The sequence below is a fragment of the Tursiops truncatus genome, chromosome 19 (assembly GCF_011762595.2).
Source record: "Tursiops truncatus isolate mTurTru1 chromosome 19, mTurTru1.mat.Y, whole genome shotgun sequence".
In the NCBI taxonomy this organism is placed as follows: Eukaryota; Metazoa; Chordata; class Mammalia; order Artiodactyla; family Delphinidae; genus Tursiops; species Tursiops truncatus.
This window is the reverse complement of record NC_047052.1, coordinates 21,056,310-21,074,606: the sequence shown is the minus strand read 5'-3', so window position 1 is coordinate 21,074,606 and position 18,297 is coordinate 21,056,310. Positions and strand designations below refer to the sequence as shown.

General features: G+C 42.2%; 1 protein-coding gene across 7 annotated transcripts in view; it reads right to left on the bottom strand.

Annotated features, from left to right (window-relative positions):
* The window catches only part of CDH11 (cadherin 11), a 140,101-nt gene that overhangs the window by 48,231 nt on the left and 73,573 nt on the right, over positions 1–18,297 (bottom strand). The window contains exons 3-4 of one of the 7 annotated variants that reach the window (XM_033845166.2): positions 8,521–8,613; positions 8,351–8,407 (exon numbers count right to left, since the gene is read on the bottom strand). The exons of 2 other annotated variants lie outside the window; for them this stretch is intronic. The gene's annotated coding sequence lies outside the window, so the exon portion shown is untranslated. Of the gene's footprint in view, positions 1–1,442; positions 1,465–8,350; positions 8,408–8,520; positions 8,614–18,297 lie in introns of those variants that run through there. 4 more of the 7 variants (XM_019935721.3, XM_033845168.2, XM_033845169.2 and 1 more) reach the window with 4 other exon arrangements.

Here is an 18,297-nt window from a genome sequence, read left to right as displayed (position 1 = left end):
GGTTTCTGGACTTCTTCACGGGACTTTGTTTTTCTGGTGCTGGAAACTTAATTCTCCCCTAAGGAACTTCCAAAGCTCATTCTCCTATCTTAGGATCCTACACCTCCTTCTGGACAGTCATCCTCTCCCCTTGGAGCACCTCTCAGAAACAAGTCGGACCCCTAGTTCCCAGAACCAGACTGTCCTCACTACCACCCCCATCCCCAACAGGAGGGACTCTCAGAAAGTTGCTGGGCATGGAGGATGACACTTCATTTCAACACCAGTGGGTCTAAATGAAATTGGTGAGATTCTTTTTTTTTTTGAGAGCTATAGTTGATTTATAATGTTGTGTTAGTTTCAGGTGTATGTCAACATGATTCAGTTATATGTGTGTATATATAGGTTTATATATATATACATATATATATATATATATCCTTTTTCAGATTCTTTTCCCTTATAGGCTATTACAAAATATTGATTATCGTTCCCTATGCTATACAGTAGGTCCTTGCTGGTTATATATTTTATATATAGTAGCGTGTATATGTTAATCCCGAACTCCTAATTTACCTCCCCCACCCCATTTCCCCTTTGCTAACTCTAAGTTTGTTTTCTGTGTCTCTGGGTCTATTTCTGTTTTATAAATAAGTTCATTTGTGTCACTTTTTTGTAGATTCCACATATAAGCAATATCATATGATGTTTTTCTTTCTCTGTCTGGCTTACTTCACTTAGTATGATAATCTCTAGGTCCATCCATGCTGCTGCATGTTGCTGCAAACGGCATTATTTTGTTCTTTTTTATGGCCGAGTAGTATTCCATTATATATATATATATATATATATACACACACACACATAAGCTGCTAATGCCTTTCCATGCCTCTTGTGGTTTCTCACCTACAGTCACTCCAGTCCTCTCTCTAGCACTCTGGTTCGTATATATATATATCTCACATCTTCTTTATTTATTCCTCTGTTGATGGACATTTAGGTTGCTTCCAAGCCTTGGCTATTGTAAATAGTGCTGCAGTGAACATTGGGGTGCATGTATCTTTTCGAATTATGGTTTTCTCGGGATATATGCCCAGTGGTGGGATTGCAGGATCATATGGTAACTCTATTTTTAGTTTTTTAAGGAATTTCCATACTGTTCTCCATAGTGACTGTACCAGTGAAATTGGTGAGATTCTTGAGTGTTGCAGGAATAAAAACCATCACCTAATTCTTTGCTATATGATTTGGATGAAGTGGTTAGATGGGGGGGAGGGGAATAGGAGAGAGAGAGAATGCATCTTGGCAGAGTGGAATGTACCTAGATTTGGAGGTCAGGTAAACGTGAATTGGAACACCACTTCTACATATTTCAATCAGGGTGGCCTTCAACATGTCAGTCAGGCACTCTTAGCCCCCTCAGTCTCATGTGAACAATAGGGATGACAAGAATTGGTACACACATGCAGGGCTGAAGACAGAGAGGGAACTGGGCACACACTGGATCTCTTCCTCTCTTTCTAGAGCATCACAGTCCAAGCATGCAGCCCTCACTCAGCAGAAGGAAGTGCTCTTGCCCTGCAGGTGGAGATGCCCAGAAGACAGGGGTGAGGTGCTTTCTCTAAGAGAGGAATTGAGGAATAATAGTTACATGGAGGTACCACAGCCATCTGGCCTTAGAGGTCTCAAAAATAAGGGAACTGGTGGCATTCTAATTTGCTGGCAGAACCCCTTTTCTTCTGAGGCTCTTTGATTTCGTCAACCTAAGCCTTTCTGCTCCTTTGTAATATGGCAAAAATATTATCTGGGGAGGCCACAGATGTGCATTCATTTCAGGCGTCCATCACTGTCCTCAGGACCATTTTATGATGTTTTATGCCAGTCTCTTTTCAGGGAATAGGGAGTTTAGTGTTTGTTGTAGACAGACTCTGGGATATGTAAATGGCTGTGTGGAAGAGAGAGAAAGATTCAAAAGGCAGTGTCATCACTTAACAGCTTCACCCTGAGACTCAGGCATATCAATACTACATCAAATGCTGTTTCTTACAAGGCAAACTGACTGCATGGAAAGAGCACAGGGAGGGACCAGGAGGAGTTTGATCCTACACTGAGGCAATGTGAAGCCATAGGAAGATACCTGCATTTAAGTCAAAAAGCCAAAAATATGATTAAGAATCTGCCACTTAGCTGGTAGTGGGACCTCCCTCAGCTCCGAGAGTGGTGGCTCTGCCTCATTCCCTGTAAAGTGAAGCCACTGGGTGACATTTTCTACAAGTGGTTTCCGGGTTCATGTTCTTGTTTGGAGTTGGGGTGAGATATCTTGGGGGCACTTCTGATTCATACACCATCTCCTTACTATACTGGTTTCCTCTTAATGGTTGGGATGATATCTTATTCACAATTAGATGGCCAATGCCTGAGCTCAAAGCAGGACACCAGTAAAAGCTGAATGTATGATTTGAACCCGATACTTCAAGTTCAAACTTGATATTGCCACCATAGAATCTCAAGAAGAAGAAATAGAAAAGAAAAAAAGCATATGGTGCAACAAGATCTCTGCCCATTTTACACCATGCCAATTAGTAAGTGTTCATTCACACGGTGACAAATTATCCTTGCATATAAACTGTGAAGTGTATTTGAAAGAAAGGGTTTAATTCAAGTTGATATTTCTGTACCTCTTTCTTCTGGCTGACATTTTGCTATAAAGCACAATTATTCCTGACACTAAATGTGTTGAAACTAGACGACAACTTTCTTTTTCCTTTACAGAAGAAAAATTCTAGCATGATACTAATGAATTTAAGAGTTTCCACATGACCAATAAACAATAAATTTCACCCTTTGTTAAAAAGGTGAAATTATCTATTTTCTTCTGTTGGAGAGAATAGCAAAATCAACTTGCTTTTAAAAGTAATTCCTTGAAACCATTATTTATAAATACTTATATGGCTGTATGTACTATATAAAGTTATTTTAATGGTTAATCTCAGGTATGTTAAGACGAATTTTAAGACATTTTTTTACTTTTTTTTTTTTTTTTTTTGCGGTACGCGGGCCTCTCACTGTTGTGGCTTCTTCGGTTGCGGAGCACAGGCTCCGGACGTGCAGGCTCAGCGGCCATGGCTCATGGGCCCAGCCGCTCCGCGGCATGTGGGATCTTCCCGGACCGGGGCACGAACCCGTGTCCCCTGCATCGGCGGGCGGACTCTCAAACACTGCGCCACCAGGGAAGCCCTAAGACATTTTTAAATTCAATTTCAGAGTGAAAATTTACTCAGCAAAAGCTTTTTCTAGCTATTGCTCTAAAAACTTTACAAATAGTAACTCATCCATTAATTTCTATAACAAACTTATGAATAGGTTCTGTGAATATTCTTATTTTAAAGGATGGAAACTGAGGCCCGGATAGATTAAGCAACTTCTGCAAAGTTATGCTTCAGATAAATTGTAGTGCTGAATCTGAGCCCATGACGTTTGGCTCTAGCGTCTGTGTCGTTAGCCCGTGAGCAATACCAGCTATCACCACTTGTCGGTTTCTGAGATTCATAAGGAGACGATATGGACACTGTGATAAAAACAGTAACCTAGATGCCACATGCAGTAAACCAGTATGAGAACCTAGTGTATACTCATAATATGACTACGATGAAAATGTTAATAACAGTAAACATTTGTCCAGTGTTCTTGTCTGCCTAACATTCTTCTAAGTGCTTTCAATGAGTTGAGTCATACATTTTCACAATAAGTCTGCACAATAGTATTATTGTTATCCCCATTTTACAGATAAGTAGTCTGAGGCATAGCAAGATTAAGTAACTTGCTCATAGTTCCACAGCCAGCAAGTGGAGGAGCTGAGATATGAACACTGGATGCTTGGTTCCAAGACCTGCATTGTTATCCCCTATAATCCCATGTGATACTGCCTCTCTAAGAGAAGGCTGAAGATCAAATATGGACACATATCATAAGACATACCATAATAGTCTAATGATGAAAATAATTTAAGTTTTGGTGGCACTCTGGTGGGGGGTAATACTGTAACTAAAATATTAAACCAAACTAGAAAGAGGAAAGCATTTTATAGCAATGATCAAAGTGAAGAGGAACAGGAAGTGATTGTATCAGTTCATCAACAACACAGTACAACCAGGTCCTTGAACAGCACTAGTACACAAAAGTAAGTCTTTGCTTTTTTATTTTTAAAAAACCCTGTTTCAGGATTTCTATATGTATAGGTTAAAAAAGATGTGTTCAGAAAGATTATTATTATTTGTAAATGCTTCTAAAATCTAGAGATCTGGTTGATGTATGCAGTGGTACAGAGTCTGCAGGAATCACTCATGAAAATGAACAGGAGACCGCCCTCCTAAGAAGACCTTCATGTTGTTAACAACTAAGGAAATATATCAGTGTTCTAACTGGTTTTAATAAAGACCCCCAAGGCAGTTCTTGAACAGTCCTTCCTTTTAAGCACTTTCTAGCAGTATGCAAGAATGTCTAAGCATTGAGGTTCCACTAAAACATACAGGAGGACTTTATTTTATGATGGGAGGATATTGCTTGCAAGGAAAAATAAATGTTGTTGAAAGTCACAGGAGTAATAACATGACAGGAAAATGGATTTGCAAAACCACCAGCTCTAAGTGGAAGGCTCGCCCCTCTATCTTGAGAGCAGATAGCCCGTCATAAGCTACTGAGCCTTGAGCATAAAACTCACTGTGTTTGCTTTTGTCTCCGTTAAAGAAAATGACATACGGGTGTTTAAGTATATTTGGACTCGTGCTGGAAATTGTTATCGGGTAGAGAAAAAAAGACGAAAACGCTTAGCAAAAATCAAACGGCTTTGGTTTTTTAGCTTTCTCCTCCCCCACAGAGCTGGAAGGATCAGACAGGCTGACCTGTTCTTTTCATTTCCAGGGAGTTAATTTACAGTTAAAGACAGGTTATCATTACAGGTTATCATTACATTAAGAATATTACCGAGCCCACCACAACTCAAAACCTTATTCTGCAAGTGCAGTGTCCTCTTGTCAGGAGCTCAGGGGCTCTGGTCCCCACTGCAACAAACACAGCTTTGTGACCAATCGGATTCCATTATGCAAATTAATTCAAGCATATTTTATTCCCCGTTCAGATCTCATCATTCAGCACTGAGCTGGTCTCTAGTTTCAAATCAAATCACAGGAATTATGCCATGTCTGTGGAAATCACAGAGAATGGAGAGAGGAAGTATTACAAGAACTACTGAATCACATTTCTTCCCCGATTTCTACGCTTGGAGCAAAGCATAAGCTTGTGGTAAGTCACTTCTGCTCAGGTGCAGAATACACAGCAGAGACTGCCAAGCAGGCATTGTATATGTTACTCCACTCTCTGATACCAAATGCAAATGTTAAAGTAGGTAGCTAAGGGCTTCCCTTAGCTGGTGGCGCAGTGGTTGAGAGTCCGCCTGCCGATGCAGGGCACACGGGTTCGTGCCCCGGTCCGGGAAGATGCCACATGCCGCGGAGCGGCTGGGCCCGTGAGCCATGGCCGCTGAGCCTGCGCGTCCGGAGCCTGTGCTCCTAACAGGAGAGGCCACAACAGTGAGGGGCCCGCGTAGCGCAAAAAAAAAAAAAGTAGGTAGCAAAGAGGGCTCCTTATCAATGACCATGATGTGCTTTAAGGGCAAGTGGAATGTTTAAAACTGTTCCATGTAAGTTTCATTCTCTGCTTCTAGAGAAATAGAGAACCACAGGAGTGTCAGCTTTGGAAGTGAAAAGATCAGACCATGCCTGGTATTGGGAAGGCCTGGGTCCAAATCCTAGTTCCATCACTTATGGGCTATATAAAGTTAGGTAATGATAGTTGAAATTATCCTTGACGAGGTGCTTGATTTTTCTAGTACTCGGCAGTATACTCAGGGCTTGATATACACCATTTAACTGTATTTTCACCACAACTGTATGTAAATATCACCCACAATATAATCTACCAGGAAACTGAGGTTGTGAGTGATGAAGTAAATCACTCAAGGATACACTCTGAAACACGGGCAAGGCTGCAATTCAAATTCAAATTCATGTGACTGCAAGACCCATGCTTCGGCTTTGCCTGGCTCCCAAACACCAGAGTCCATGTTCCTGATCTTCAACACAAGGACATGGTTCAGACCATCTCCAAGGATGGTCTAAACTCCATATTGTATTTGACATTGAAAAAAATCTTTGTTAGATGTGAAGTTCATTTGAGCATGTACAATCAGCCTTTATATTCTTAGGCTTTTGTGGCCACAGAGTATTCTAGAAATCCATCTTAAGTCCCCAGACCCCAAACATATAGAATCATTCACTGATTATTTATTAATCTTTTCAAGTAATTAAATAATCTTCAAATGATAAGATGACTAAACACAATCTGTGATATGAAGAACTTATTATTTTTGCTCTACTCAATCCTTAAGGTAGTCTTTTTCTCACTGTAATATTTTAAAATGTTAATCATTAAGATGAATAAAATATATCATCACATACAGTTAATAACACTGTCATCAGTATCATCTTGGGCTATGAATACACACCCTATATGAATGTGTGGAAAGAGAGAGATCTTATTTTCCATTTTTCTTCTGCATGAGTGAAAGTACCTGAGGGAAGATTAGGGCAAAAATGGTAATGATAAACAGATGGTCGACATAATGTAACGTCATTTGTGGTATCAAAGGCCTGTACGTAAATCTCTCTTTGTCTCAGAGCAGTGAATATCTATAAAGCTTTCTTTACTTCCTGGTTCCTTCATTCAGCAGTAACTTTTCACAGTGCCAGACCTGGGTTGGACCCTGGAGGCTGCAGTGCCTCTCTGATCTGTAGACTCTACTCAAACAATGGTGAGACAGTTGTCTAAGCAGATAAATGATCGTATGATGTGATAAGTGCAAACAGGACTGGGTAAAAGAACACAGAGGAATCAGTGACCACATCTCTACAGATGAATTTGTAACATATCACTCCTGCCTTCTGGCACTTGCCTACTCCAGCCCCTTCCAAGCAAATACCTATATTAACAGTCTCCCACATCTGGAGTTTCCACTCTCACCCAGAGCCATGGATGACTGAACCACATATAGTCCAGTGATAACCAAACCATAAACCAACCCCTGATTTTATCAAACTGTGTAACCTCGTTCAAAATGATAACCTGGGGGGCTTCCCTGGTGGCGCAGTGGTTGAGAGTCCGCCTGCCGATGCAGGGGACACGGCTTCATGCCCTGGTCCGGAAGGATCCCACATGCTGCGGAGCGGCTGGGCCCGTGAGCCATGGCCGCTGAGCCTGCACGTCCGGAGCCTGTCCTCCGCAACGGGAGAGGCCACAACAGTGAGAGGCCCGCGTACCGCAAAAAAAAAAAAAAAAAAAAAAGATAACCTGGGTGAATCAGATTCACTGGGGAACTTTAATGAAAGAAAACAGGACCATTTGCCAGTTAGTAAGGGAGCTGAAACAGAAGGTTATGAGGCACCTGGGGGATGGAGTAGCCACAAAGTGGCATCTTAGGGCCAGTGTTTCAGTGAAATCAAAGTATGAGCAAGTCAGTTAGAAACCAAACAGAAACAAACATGGCCTCTGTCCCTGAGCCACGCAAATGGCAGAGCACATGGCCCTGTTATCTGAAGATCTTGGCAATCAAGGACTTCCTCCAGCTGTTGTCTCCACAGGGCCCAGCCCTACTGATATTCTGTTTCTGAATTTCTATGAGGTTGTTTGCACTGCCCTCCCTATACATCAGATGACAATTAGCCCCTTGTGCATGAGCTAACTTGAGTGCTTTCTTTTATCATCAAACAGCAAACCTAGTGAACTATCAATACAATAATCAAGAGGAAAAGTTAGCTGGTTCTTCCCCTGGTCAAGGGTGAAGTACTATAGCTGTGGAGATCCTTTGTTCAGATGTAGAAAATGCCTATTTCTTCTCTAAATTTCCAAGGAATACTGGGCAATAGGGAGAGGTGTACAACAAAAGTCAAGACACTTGTGTTGTAGCAAAGGTTCTGCCACTAAACAGTTGTATAACCTTAGAAAAGACACTCTTCCTTTGGGACTGAGTTTCTCCTTCTATAAAATAGAAGACTGGCAACAGCCTGTTAAGGAGCTGTCTAAAGGAGCCTGTGAGTCTGTGCTGGGCTGAGACACAGCAACTTTCCCTGGATGGAGAGAGATGAAAATTCATTTAGAAGGTCTGGATCCTGCTGCACTGGCAGGGCTGCTCCATGCACAACTCCAGGAGTCCCACTTACATCAGATATAATGTGAATGGGGCCCTCTGGGACTGGGCAATGCAAGACCTGCTAATGTGACAGGTATTAAAACCCAGCATTAGGAGTCAGGACTTTACCTGATGGCCAGTGGGAATCCATTAAGTTCTCTGGTCAGGAGATTGATGGAGTCCGAGCTGTCAGGGGTTTACAGGATAAACCAACATGAGAAATGGCAGTTCTGACAAAATTGTTGAGAGCATGGGCTCAGGAGTCAGATGGGGTTAGAGGATTACAGCTCAAGACTTACTACTCACTACGTGTGTGACTCAGCCTCTGTAGGTCTCCACACCGCAATGCTGAAGATGTGAAGAACACCAGGACCGGTCTTAACGGGGGAGTTCTAAAATGAAACAAGATGGTGCATGAAGAGAACTCCGTGTAGTACTTGACATGGGCTGGCACACAGCAGGTGATAAAGACGATAAATTAGGAGTTTTGTTCCTTCAACAAGAATACATAAATAAGTACTATAAGCCCTGGATGCATGAATATGGCATATAATACACATACAACATGCAGTACGGTGCAAGCCTCACAAAGGTGTCCAGGAGGCTGTCCATTAAGGAGATACAGACAAACCGATATTTATAATAGGGATTGCTAAATGCAATGATACTAATATATGAGTCCAGGGAGACTCCTGGAGTCATTGCAATAGTTCAGGTGAGAGATAGTATGGTTCTGAACTAGAAAAATAAGCCTTGTATGGAGGAAAGAAGGCCTTTCTAGAAATCATGCGATGTGAAGGGCCTTGGGAACTGGACAGATTGAGGATAGAGGATGCAACTGCAGTCTGGGGAGAGTGAGAAGACAGTGGTGCTACTTCTGGCCTCAAAAGAAGAAGACACTGGTTTGGGGATAAAAAACATGAGTTTGGTTTTAAACATAGTAAGCTTGTAAAGCCAATGGATTGATGCTCAAGTGGAAAGCTCAGAGTAAGTCCAGTTCCCAACTTCTTCCAGTAGTAGGTATTGTCAATGTCAGCATTTCTGTTTCAAGTTCGGACATTTTGTTGCATTAATTAATCTTAGAATCTCAGAACTGGGGGAAATCCTAGCTTAGATTTTCCACTATTCATCCTTCTTCAACAGACAGATGGGAAAACTGAGATACAGAAATGATAAGTAACTTGCAAAATAAAAGACAGCATGAACAAAACCTAAAGACCTCACTGTATGGAGCGAAAATATAGGGGGAGGAACAAGTATCGACAGTGAAAGATAATTTTTATAACATCTATCCTGCCCTTTCCCCTCAGAACCTGGATTAAAAGCAGTCCTCCTTTTCAAACGATTTCTATGAAACGGCCAGTCCAGGTTCAAGAAAGGAACAGACATTCAGAAATAAGGACCTGGGAGCTCTTTAAAGATGATCAGTGGAGAACTGGAAGAGGAAAAGCAATCTACATGTTCTCGCTAGAATGTGACATCCTGCAGAGAACCACAAAGTCTGTTTTTTAAAGCATAAACAATAAGAGGAGGAGTTATCCCAGGGTGGCCTTAATAACTGACAAGGGCTTGATGTGGTTTTTTGAAATAATTACTAAGGCGAGGAGAGAGAGAGTGCCTCCAATCACCACCTCCGAGAGCCTTTAGAATTCTGAGAAGGCCAGCCTGTGACCTCAATCCACTGCGGTCCCTGTGCATCCGTCCAGCTTAATCAGCCGCTGAACAGGAGTGAGGAATGGAGAGTCAAGCTGCTTCCAATTATCAGAAGCTTGATTTTTACCCGAGTGTGGGTGGGCTGTTCTGGAGGTCTCTTTCTAATGGACCTCCCCAAACTATGCTATCATTGCTAGGAGTAGACTAAACTCTGCCGTATTTTAAATGGCTTTTTTTTGTATCTTTACATACCCCACAGAGAGTCCCTGCCCCTCCTTGTTTTCAGAAACCAGACACCAACAATAGCTTCATAATGATCGCATTGTGGTTTCAAATAATCCAATCTTTGAAGCCCAATTCTTTCTTTTCAAATGCACTAACATCAGTTATCAAAAGTAAGAGTTTTTTTTTTGAAAAAAGTTAAGCATAAAAGAAAAGTAATGGGATACAGCAAACTAGTCAAGTGCCTTGTACGTGTGCAGAGCATTTTCTGAAGCATATGCCAAACACTCTCAGACAGGCAGGACTTTCAAAGGCAACGCTAAGTGTCTTTTGTGGCTCTCAGATGATATGGTTCACTTAATTAGATTTTCTATAATCCCAGGTTAATCCTATTGTGAATTACAGACGTGAGTTCACTTGCTTGGCAAAAACATCTACTGCTACAAATGCATTTCTGGAAAAAATGCATACCTTACTTATAATTCATTACCAGAGTCATTATCACAAAGAGACCTACTTCATCCTCTCTGTCTGCCAGGAAGAAGGACCATTTCCATTCGTTTGATCACACTGTACTTTTTTTTTTTTTTTTTAGCGGTACGCGGGCCTCTCACTGTTGTGGCCTCTCCTGTTGCGGAGCACAGGCTCCCGACGCGCAGGCTCAGCGGCCATGGCTCACGGGCCCAGCCGCTCTGCGGCATGTGGGATCTTCCCAGACCGGGGCACAAACCCGTGTCCCCTGCATCTGCGGGCGGACTCTCAACCACTGCGCCACCTGGGAAGCCCACACTGTCCTTTTAAGCAATTTAATAAGGGCACTTTTAACCTTTCCTTTTCCCTAAGATTTGGGAACATAGCCAAGTTCTCACTGAATTCCTTGCCCCTGACTACAGTGATGTATATGCCGACATGGCCTCTGCCCCTCATAGGGCTTAAAATTTAGACTATAGTGTCTCAAGAACTTTTCTGCATATTAGAATTAACCAGAGGGGAGCAAGGTTATTTGAAAAATCCTATTGCCAAGGCCTTACTCTAAACCACTTGAAAGCAAAGAAACCAGGATTCAGTATTTTTGAAGTTCCCCGGGTGGTTGCAGTGTACATTCAAGCTGAGAACCACTAATCTAGAGCTATACCCGCCAATATGGTAGCAACCTAGACACATGTAGCTTTTAAAATTTAAATTCATCTAAATTAAATGAAATTTAAAAGGTACTTCCTGCACATGCTAGTCCCATTTCAAGTGCTCAACGGTGATTTCAATCATCGAAAAACAACTTCTCTTATTAGTCAGCGTTGGTCTTGGGCACTAAAACATCCTCATCTTAAGCAGAAATGTCTGTTCAGGAAATGAAGGTAGACAAAGAACACTGTCTAGGCATTCAAAACCTGCCATGAACTCATTGCTTACGGCCAATCATCTAGACCTCAGTTTTCCTATCTGTGGAATAAAGGGCTGGGTAACACAGTGACTCTCCACATGACATTAGCAGAATGCCTGGAAAAATCAAGGGATAGGACTACAATGGGTGGGGGATGGCTGAGCCAACAGGCCCCGTACTCCACAGCAAACAGGACACACAGCTAGACTGGGCAAAATGCTTCCTTGAAAAGCAGTTCAGCTGCATTAGAAACAATAAAGGAAAAAAGAAACGGCTTCTGAGATCTTGATACCTAACAGACTTGCTGTCTCAATACAGCAACAGTAAGTAAGTTCCTGCTTCAGTGCCTATAATCTCCTGGTTTAGGGAGGAGGTCCGGGCTCAGGAAACCGTGGGACCACTGACAACCGACAGCTCACTTCACCTTTGTGAATCTGTTTTCTCTTATGAAAAGAAAGGCAAATGATGCATGACCTCCCTGGCTCCCAAGTTAAGTTGAGGGTCGAATAAGATAATGGTTTGGGAAGCTCTTTGTAAAAGCATAATGTGGGCTACACAAGTGAGGGGACGCATGATGAGATGCTGACAGCAGCGGCAACTTCCATTTCTTTGAGTAATTTTTAAAGTTTTGGCTTTTAACCTTTAGTGGTGTGGATTGTAGATAAATGTAAATGACCTGTTACTCTTACAGAAAGGAGATGTGATTTCACTCCTTTTCTCTGATAAGGTTATAAAATCTGCCAGATGCTACAAATGTACACGGGCATCCTTGTTGTTTGCCCCAGGACCAGAGGGAATTCTGTAGTGGTGACTTGTGAAGACACTGACCTCCTTGCCTAGAGGATGGTGTGTGTGCTGGGGAGAGGGGGCTGGCTGATTCCAGCAAGGACCCAGACTTGATAGGGATAAAGGCCAGAAGTTTCTCTGCAGAGACTAAGGGGTCTTTCAGTTATCCTTGATATGGGATGAGAATGGAGCGATGATAAGGAGTATGGACAAAGCTGCCAAGTACTTGTCACATGAGAGGGTGGGCTCTCCTGACCGGATGAGTTAGGGAGGCCATCTTGGCAAATCACTCATTCTCCATTCAGCCTCCTCTTGAAACAGCCCAGTCCATGGGGAAGAGGGGGGTGGCATAACTGTTAGTGAGTTATCATCTACAAACTAGGTTCTGTTTTTTTGAGCACCTACTGTGTGGTAGGTACCTTGCTAGGTGCTAGATACTTTATGTAGATTCTTCATAGCCTCTCTCCCTCCAGCATCTTTGAGTTTTGCATTATCGCCTCCTTTGTCCAGATAAGGAAACAAGGGCCAGAGGAACTTCACTTTCAGAGCATTCGGTTTAGTTGGCACCTGAAATGGAATTTGAAGCCATATATGGCCCATTCGGAAGCTCTTATCTTTCCACCTTTGATGATGAACGTCTCTGTAATTGTCCTCTGAAGGTCTTAATTTTTCCTTCTGGGGATGCTCAGAGCTCAGCAGGATCTTATTCCACATCACAACCACTTAATAAATATTTGTAGGATCTCTGCAATTGTTAAATGCTGCAAACTTAGGTGAAACATATTCTTTGCTCTCAAGAAACTCAGGTTACTAGCATTTTTAGAGAGTGCGTATTTCCTCCAAGAGTCTTGCAATTAATTCTCCAATTCAAACAAAACCAGTCCCCTAACATTTCCTTAGAGGAATTGCCCCAACCCTTCCCTAGGTGTTCTCCAGCCTGCCCCACTCTTCCAAACAGTCCTTGAAGGAATGAATCGTGATTTCCAAACCTCTCTCTCACAACATTTTCCACTTTAGAACAAATTTTTCCTCTATATCCTTCACTGCCTCAGCCTCAGAGAAAGTGCTAATGAGTAATAATATGCAAGTGGTGCAGGGAACTATAGGAAGGCAGCCAGACAATAAATGTCTTCCAACAATAGGAACCAGCCCAACGTGAGATAGCTCTGTGAGATCTCATGAGCTAATCATCACTGAAAAGATTAGGTATGTAGCTCATGGAAGGAAGGATTATGCCTTCATGGAGGCAAGTCCCACACATCAACAGTTCATCTGAGGGCATCCAAGGTGAGGCCCAGAAGTATTCTCTGACAGGAAGACCACGGGTTGCTTCAATACCCACACTGCAAAGGAGATTCAATCCTGTTTTTAACAGCAAATGGAGAGGCGGTGACAATAACCTTTTTTTTTTTTTAACAAAATTATGTAAACAAACAAAAAATATAAAACTTTAATCAGTGTATAGAGCACCAAGGTGACAAAGTACAATGGGATATTTCCCAGGTATGCCATGATGTCTCCCCAGGAGAAGCATGTACAGCAGGGGATGGGTTCTGCCCTTGCTCTCAAGAATCTTACATCCTTTAATCAAGTACCTCTTTCCAAAAAGATTTTATCAGAAGGGCAGACTTTTGCAATCCATGGTACTGCTGGTAAAGTGGAATGGGCTCTCTAGCATCACCCACTACGGGGAAGTCCCTTGGACCAGAGTTGCCCCGGTCACACAAGGGGCAGAGGAAGACTGAACAACAAAGTAGTTATTGTATAAGTCATGAACTTTATCGTCAAGGACTTACTTAGCCTTCCTGGCAAGACATCCATGACAGAGATGCCCACTCTTGCATCTCAAGGATGGCTGCCCTCAGGGACATAGAAACATGACTTGGTCTCCTCATTCAGTCTCTTCCTGCTTCTGAATACAACCTCTTCACTGGGTATCCCAGGCTGGGACCCTCTGCATCCCCAAGGTCTAAATTCCCATTCTCCATCTTCTATGCATACACATTTTAAGATCTAAACTCCAGCAACCTAGTAAATCCCACCCAGAACTCACAAGGTCGGGGCAGGTTGGGGAGGGGAGATTCAGAATTTGAAAGCTAGTTGATTTGACAAATATACACATTCAGAAAATACTAACAACCCCAGATTAAGTAGCTCATTAAAATGAACAGTAAAGATGAACATTCAGAGAGGTCAAAATATACTCAGGATGGCATAGACACTTCACCCAGAAAGGAAATAGGACCTAGATCTGGAAACAGATGGGTAGAATTTTGGAATGTAGAAGTGGAAGGACAGTACTAAAGCCCCCTTCTTATTCCTCCTCAGAAGCCATGCCCTCCACATCATGAGTTGATGCCTTGTTTCTTGGGAAACCCACTACCTAATCCTCACCATGACTGCTTCTCTGGTGATAAGCCCAGTTGGACTGCCTAGGACTTTGAGGTTGTACCTAGGCCATGCCAGGTTTTTCTCCCTGGGGTCTGCCCCTGACTCTGGCATTTTTACCTACTTCTTGGGGTCTCCCTTCTATCTGGGCAGAGGAGACAGTAAATGATGCTGCCTCCTGCCTGTATCTGCTGTGTAACTCTGGCGATGACTGTACTTCTCCCTCAGATGTATACCCTTTGGACCAACCCAGAGCAAGGGCTCTGGGATTCTGGGATCTTAATATTTTCTACTGCATTAGAGTTATTCTAGCTAACCGCTCCAACCAAACACACACACGTGCGTACGCGCGTGCGCGCGCACACACACACACACACACACACACACACACACACGCCTGTGTCTCACCTTCCTGCCCTTCCCACTCTGCAGCTGAGATGTCCCAACAGGCCCTATGGCAGAGTCTCTGCACCTTGCTGCTGAATCATGTTTTATCCAGCAGGGAGTGAACTGAACCCTCGGCTGCTACATAAGTTAAATTCTTATTTTATGTCAGTATTTCACCAGCTTGTACACCCTCTTCAACAGATGCCCAGCCTTAACTTCTTGGGTAACCATTAAGATCTTCCTACAGGAGAGGAAAGATTTAAGTGTTACCCAGGATGCATCCTGGCAACAGGATGGAATGGCTTTTCTGAAAAGGGAATGGCTTTTCAGATTGTATCCAGATTGAAAAGTGACTCTTACCATAAGTGAGAATAGAGTATAGGTTTCTTGACATGAGGAGGGGATGGAGGTTTCACTTTGAGAACACTCAGAGTGAAACACCAGTGATATCTAAACCAAAATCCAAAAAATATCTTCCTGGGGTCATAAGAAAAAGCAAGTAGACATTTTGTTGAACATATTTAAAAGATGCAACATCTCCTTCAAATCATTACAAGTCACAAACTTGGCACTGAGATTGCACTTTGAGCAGGTAGATGAGAAAAGATACATTTTTTTTTTCCTGCAGAGAGTAATGAATTGTTATACAGCAGTAACTAACACAACATTGTAAAGCAATTATACTTCAATAAAGATGATTTAAAAAAAGAGTAATGAAGACCTTAAGAGAAGGATGTGATTTTTTTTTTTTTTCCCCCAGTGAAGCCATCTTGGAACAAGAAAGCATGATAAAGAGGAGAAATTCAGATTATAGCAGAATAGTGAAAATTCTTTTACTTATAACTGGCTAAAGAATTTTAAGTCAGTTCCTTAGTGAGCATGGAGAATCAGAGTTTATTTTGGAGACAACTAGACATCATGCATACTGGATAAATGGATGGTTTCAGAGTAAACTGTTTGCCCATATTCTATTGTATGGCTCTGGTAATCCTCAATACAGTTCCTTTTGCCTATGTCCTACACAACAGAAAACAAAAGCAATTTTTTTAGAGAGAACCTGGTGTCAATGGGCACACACCTGGCATTTGCAGTCAGGCTTGTGGTGTGCTGAACTGACAAAACTATGTTGCAATTACCCTTGATAAACCTGTTTTAATATGGCTCACTTCTCTTGAGTTGGGTTGCGTGTTGAACCAACTCTTGCTTTGCTAAGATGGGGCAGATTTCTAGGATCACAAACTTGCCAAAAGCCCTTTGTGTTACAGTAGAAAAATTTCCACTCCCAATCATATGAATTAGGAATGAATACTGGTTTGGGTCTCAGAAAGCCTGTGTGTTTCCAACCCTATCATGCCTGATGTCAAGCCTATCAAATCATAGTGTGCAGGTCATTAACTTTAGTGGAAAGCAGGGGTGCTAGACTTAGCAAATGAAAGTACAGGACATCCAAATAAATCTGAGTTTCAAAGAAACAACAGTTATTTTTAGTACAAGTATGTCTTATTAAATTTGGGGGACATATTTATACTAAAACACTTTGTTGTTTACCTGAAATTCAAATTTAACTGGAAGTCCTGTATTTTGTCTGACAAAATGGAAACATTTGTACAAATAAAGAACTGGACTAGGTAAGCCAATCTTCAAGCTTCAAATTATTTTTATCCTAATTTCCAGAATCATTTTGTCTTCAAATATCTTCTCTGTGAACTCAGAATTCTCTTGCCTATTTCTTCACAGAAGCAACATCACTGGGCAGAAGAGATCACATCTGGGTAAATGTTGACAGTTTGGGAACTTTTAAAATCAGTGTAACTGAGGTCAGAGAAAACCACGGAAGGATTTTAGATTTCCCAGGAGAAGGTAGAATAGGCCATTGGATATTGACAGGCGACCTACAGTGTAAAAGGCCTAAGGATGAAAGAATTATCTATAGTGCTAATTGATTGAGGAATTAGGAAGAATGAATGTTCTCTTTCATCCTCTGACTTGACACCGGTTCTGAGAAAATAACCACTACCCAAATCTGAGAGTCAGGATCATTCATATTAGGAGCATGTGCCATGCTGGATTAGCAGGCAGCTTCCAAGGTCATTTCAGGAGGCAGCATTCATGGATCTTCATTCACACACATACACACAAATTAATAAAAATGCATTTGCCGAACGTGCCCTCAGCATGAAGTGGGAACCTGGTGTTAAGCAGAGGGAGTAACAAGAGGATGTTGTCATGGTCCTCAAGTCACCGAGTGTCTCATGGTTGTGGCGGCGGGCTGGGCAGCAGCCTGGAAAATTGGGAAACAATGTGGAAGGTGCTTTGATGGGGAAGTGAGAGAGCTGAGAGAACTCATAGGAGACTCACATAAATGAGGGCACGAGCACGTGGTTGGTCAGAGAAGACTTAACTTGATAAGCCAGAATTAAGTCTTGAAATATATGAATGAATCAGATGTTCAGGGTCAGACCAGCAGGAACAAACATCTAAGGAGTGGAATTAGATGCTGTGTTCGGGTAACAATGGGAATGTGGGACTGTGAAAGCACGGGAACTGCTCAAGAAGAGGAAGTGGGTGAGGCAGGAAAGGTAGGCACAAGGCAGACCACAAGCAGAAATAATAAATAATAATTATAATACTGATAGCGTTTACTCTTTGGCCAATGCAGGTGAAGGCAATGCTTGAATTCATACCTGTACTGCAGCATGGAAAGACGGAAAGTCAGCAGCAAGTCAGCTGACCGTGCAAGAATAGCCAAATGTCCATCACTGTGGTTCTCCTCTGTCAAAAATAAATGGGTGTCTGCTTCAATTAGTCATTTTTCATCGTGAGATGTGTTAAGACCTTAGAACTCAGAAGCAGCAGAGTGCCTACGACTCAGATTTAAGGTGAGTGTGTTACGGCTGTGGGGAAAAAACAAAACCCAAAACCAACCACATCTGTCCCACCTTCAAGGGTAGGTGGTTGGGGGAAGGGACAGAGAACAAAGGGAGAGGCAGATAATATATTGTATTGCATGCCTGCAATAATTAGACCTTGAGCTAGGAGCGTGAATGGTACTTGAACTCCTTACAGTCTTGTGATGTAGGGATAATTATTCCTACTTGACAGATGAAACGGAGAATCAAAGAACTTAAGTTCCCCAAGTTCTGACACCAGATAAAATGGCATAACCTAAATTTGACCCCAGCTACAGGAAATAAGCTCAAATACACGTGCCAAGCATTCTCCAAATCCCTAACAAACTCAGCCAAAGAAAAGTGGCTCT